Below are 4,862 nucleotides of genomic sequence, written 5' to 3'. Positions count from 1 at the left end.
AGGCCAGCCTGAGGTCCTTGTGTCATGTCTGAAAGAGGAAACAACAAAATCTTCATGGGAAAATGATGCAAAAATGAAAATAGCCTAAGTATACAAGTATTATCTAGCACCCTGGGGAGAGGGTAAGTATAGCCTGGAGAGGCTGGGTTGTGTGTGTGAAGCAAGATAATGGGAAAAGGCAACAAAAACTGATTGTAAATTTAGTTCCGGCTGTGTGAAAGATATGTCTGCTTTTGCCCCTTTCTCCCCAGATACATTCTCCGAAGTCCTTCCCAATGCTCAGATTCTGCGGTGCTGTTTTCAATTAAATCATTTTGTTGAAAATAAAATGGATTTTTAAAGCATAAAGCAAAAATTTGAATATCTAATAGCATTGTAATAGGGGACCTTTTTTTGCCCTTTGGTTGCAGATCAGAAGCCTGGGGATATCAAAGTAACTCTACCCCAATCACTTCCTAGTCTCTTCCCTCCATCCACACCTCCCAAAGAACAATCTGATGATGCTGGAGCCTCAGAAGGGATGCCTCTTTGACTCCGAAACCTCTAACTTATCTCCTTCAACTACAAATCTCTCTCATGTGGTTCTCCCATTGGCCTAGGAAGAACTCAGCTTTCTTCCTGTTTTCAGTAGTTCCTGCACCTGTCTCAGAAATGCCACATCTTGTTACCTTGTCACTGCCCTGTGTGTGCATGCACGTGATCCCTCCCTCCCTCCCTCCCTCCTCCTCCTCCTCCTCCTCCTCCTCCTTCTCTCTCTCTCTCTCTCTCTCTCTCTCTCTCTCTCTCTCTCTCTCTTTCTCTCTGCCTTACCTCCTTGAGACAGGATCTCTAGGTGAGCCCAGAGCTTGCCATCTTTTGGTTGCCCAGCAAGCCCCTGAAACCCCAGCGATCCTCCTGTCTCCATCACGCCTGTGCCTAGAGCACCGGGGTTACAGACGTGCATGGCCACGCCTGGCTTTGCCATGGACAACAGGGTCCAAACTCAAGTTCTTGCACTTGCACAGCAAGACCTCTTCTTACTGACTGAATTTTCAGTCTATATTCTGTGTTCTACATTGTCTTTTCTTATCTCTATGCAGAAATGTCCCTTCTGTCTCTCTTGATGTTTTCCTTCTCCTTCTAATGAATGCTCTTGATGTTCCCCTCCTAATTCTCTCATTCTTGATGGTTTTCTTTTTTGTTTTTATTTTATTTTAATTTATTTTTAAAACTATCTTTTCTCATTTTACATGCCAAATTCATTTTTCCTACTCCTTCCCGTCCTCCTGCTTCCTCCACCTTTCCCCTCATCCCAAACCCCATCCACTCCTCAGAGAGGGTAAGGTTTCCCACGGGGAGTCAACCAAGTCTAGCACATTGCTTTGAGGCAGGATCAAGGCCCTCAGCACTATATCTAGGCTGAGCAAGGTATTCCTTCAGAGAGAATGGGCTTCAAAAAGTCAGAACAAGCAGTAGGGATAAATCCTGATCTCACCGTTAGTGGCCCCACAGTCTGCCCCAGCTATACAGCTGTCACCCACATTCAGAGGCCCTAGTTTGGTCCTATGCTGGTTCCGTCACTGTCAGGCTGGAGTTGGAAAGCAGTTTCAGTAGGTGTCCCCATCATGGTTTTGACCTCTTTGCTCGTATTCTCACTCCTCCTTCTCTTCAACTGGACTTTTGAAGCTCAGCCCAATGCTCTGTTGTGGTTCTCTGTATCTGCTTCTATCAGTTGCAAGACAAAGTTTCTATGATGACATTTAAGATAGTCATCAATCTGACTACAGGGCAAAGCCAGTTCAGGTACCCTCTCCACTCTTAGCTAGGGTCATCCTTGCAGATTCTTGGTAACTTCTCTAGTGTTAGGTTTTTTGCTAACCCCATAGTGGCTCCCTCAATCAAGATATCTCTTTGTTCTCTGTCTCTGTCCTTCCCCCATCTCAACCATCCTGTTCCTTCTGGTTCTCCTCCCTTTTCTCCCTGCCACTGTTTTTTTGTTTTTGTTTTGTTTTATTGAACTGACCAGATTTTCTGGTCACAGATGCTCCCAGCCCTTTCACTAAAGGGATTGTGTCATTCATTTTGGGATCCTCAAGGTTTGTGGCAAGTATTGGCCCAGTGAGTGTGTCAAAAAGTGTGCTGGGCTGAGAATGGAAAGTGGACACAAAGTCCCATCCCTAACCAGGAAGCTATTTGTGACTGACACCTGCAGGGAAAAAGAAATCAGTTTTCTCAGAGTGTCTCGGGGCTACCAACCACATCCCCGGGGCAGGGTGTATGTCAACACAAACAGACTCTATATTTTTGTGCACCTTTTGTTTATTTGGGTTTTGTCTTATTGTTTGTTTGTTTTCTGCTTAGTTTTTCTGTCTTAGAGAAAGAGAGAAAAAGAGAGATAACATGAGGATGGATGGGGTAGGAAGGTTGGAAGAGAAAGAATGTGATCAAAAGGAATAAATGATTATATTGAGTCCCCCCCCCAAAAAAAAAGAAAAGAAAAGGTGCTTGGCTGATGGTTCACCTTCAAATCCTTTCCAAATCTGAGATGGTTAAATGGTTTTAATCTATCTAATGCTACCTATTCAGTTTATTAAAATGTTTAATAACCATAATAATAAGCTAATGCACGAAACTTGGACTGTACATGGGAAGGGCACTTCAAGAGGACAAAAGAGACTGCCTTGCTCTGCAAAGTACAGATTCCTTCTATAGATACAAAGAAGTGGAATAAATCTAGTTTTCTAAAAGACAGTTCACTGTACACATTTGTTTAGTTTTGTACATTGTCTTCATGTGAATGGGACCAGATTTCTACTTGAGCCATTTCTAACCAAATAAAATGAGTAATAATAAAACATGCTAAATACCAGTTTAAAGATACAAAAACAGGTGCACCAATTCTAGTTAGGAATGTAATTATGCTGTTACATTTTTTTATACTCCACAATTATGTTTAGTAACTCACACAAATAGACCACTGACTTAAAAGAGATGCATACATTTGTAGCAAAGCTTTATAGTCACAAAATAATTATCAAAGAATGCACAAATTTAATTTTTTATTCTACCTTTCTGTCGTATCCCTGGATCCTCAACCAGTGTTATATAAGGAAAAAAGAAAAATAAAACAAATGAAAAACTGAACTTAGAACCATTGATATTATCAAGGAAGGAGCAAATTATAATCTAGCAGCCATCAGCAAGAGGATAGCAAGGAAGATACCTGGAAAGGTGTTGTGAGTGATTCACCCAAAAAGACTGCTCAGACACAGGTTCAAGCCAATAGAAAATCTTCCATTAGTTGGTCAGCAACTATACTAGATGTTTGGGACCCAAATCTGGTCCCAAGGTTTTTTTTGGGGTGAGTTTTTCAGCACAAAAACCTCATCCTGGGTTGACACCTCAGCTAGTAAGTAAGGACAGTCAGCCAGAAGTGAAACTACAGAAGCCAAAAAGCAAGGCTGGTACATTTAAGGATTTTCCCGTATCTATGGGCTTTGGTGGATAAGGTCTTTGTTCTTACTGCCTACGTGTTGGGCTTCAAGGCTTTAAGTGGTATGTCCATCATGGTGTCTGTTGAGCTAAGATCTAGAGGCCTACTAAGGTCTGGGAACATGTTCCAAAGGAAACAGATTGCTAGAAAACTGTACTTATACTTTCATACCAGCAAAATTTGCTCCTGCATTGAACAGAACAGAAACGGAGTTTTTCTTGCTATTGGTAATAGAGACGCAAGTGCTTTTTCAAGTATCGTGGAAAGGCAAATGTGTGTGTAATGACAGTTCTACTCAGCTGTTGCAGAGTTGACCAGGACCACATCTGTAGATTCTGGGGATGGGAAAAAAAAGAATGAACACAGACACGCAAGACAAAGGCGAATGAGATCTCTATGTCTTAACCACGTAGATGGAATCAAGCTTCAGTGCAGTCCACTCCACTTTGATGAGACTTTGGTTCCATTCCCAAATTTTGATCTCTTTGATGAGTCTCCTGTGAGAATACTCTGAAAGTGTTCTCTTAAACAACAAACCTATTTTTAATGGTGGGGCCACTCTTCGTAACTGAGTGTGCTTGATTTGGGGCTGACAACAAAAAGCTATGCTTAGAGGAAGTCCGCAACTTTCCATGTATACCCTCTCTATGTATGCAACTGCTTCTCTGTTTTCACATTCAATGGTCCATATCACTGTCTTATTCCCTCCAGCCGTAACCTTAGTAACAGCTCCACATACATCATCACTGTAGTCATCAAAAGATTTTCCAGTTAGGCACTGCAGAGTCTCTAGCCGAGGTCACTTTGTATCTGCTATTTGTTCAATGTACATCACCATCATCTTCCAAGTTTGTTTTTCATCTTCTCCTGAAGGCTCAATATCATCCTTAAGAAGTGAGTAATCACAGAGACACATTAAATTACTATATGGTTGGACAGAGCCTAAAAGTCTCCATCAGGATCAAGCTTAGGGATCAATTAGAGCTTTCTTAGTCATGTTTTGCTTTCATTCTTTTTAAAACAAAAATACAAGCAGAACACCCAACTGTTCTGTAGAGGATGCTTAACACAGTGTTCTGGGTTAGCAACCCTCTGATTAAATAATATTTTTATTCTTTCCTGTAGGGGTAATTTCTGATTCCATGACCACCATCTTGGATCAGTCTGTTCCCACATTTGATTAAATTTTTGGATGCAATTAGCTGGTGTGGGATATCCTTCTATATATGTGTTGTTTTTATTGATTAATGAATAAATAAGCTGCTTTGGTCTGTGTTAATGCAGAGTAGAGCTAGGTGGGGAAAACTAAACTGAATGCTGGGAGAAAGAAGACAGAGTTGTGAGAAACCACATAGCCCCACTAGAGACAGATGCCGTGTAACATGTGGGC

At 41.5% G+C, this 4,862-nt stretch overlaps 1 pseudogene; it reads right to left on the bottom strand.

Moving 5' to 3' along the window:
- Nucleotides 1–3,996: 3,996 nt before the first annotated feature.
- LOC121442019 lies at nucleotides 3,997–4,648 on the bottom strand (annotated as a pseudogene).
- Nucleotides 4,649–4,862: the final 214 nt, after the last annotated feature.

The sequence above is a fragment of the Microtus oregoni genome, unplaced genomic scaffold (genome assembly GCF_018167655.1).
Source record: "Microtus oregoni isolate MIOR12 unplaced genomic scaffold, Mior012 000086F_ref0000336, whole genome shotgun sequence".
In the NCBI taxonomy this organism is placed as follows: domain Eukaryota; kingdom Metazoa; phylum Chordata; class Mammalia; order Rodentia; family Cricetidae; genus Microtus; species Microtus oregoni.
The sequence above is the reverse complement of the archived record's forward strand: the minus strand, read 5'-3'. Positions and strand labels throughout refer to the sequence as shown.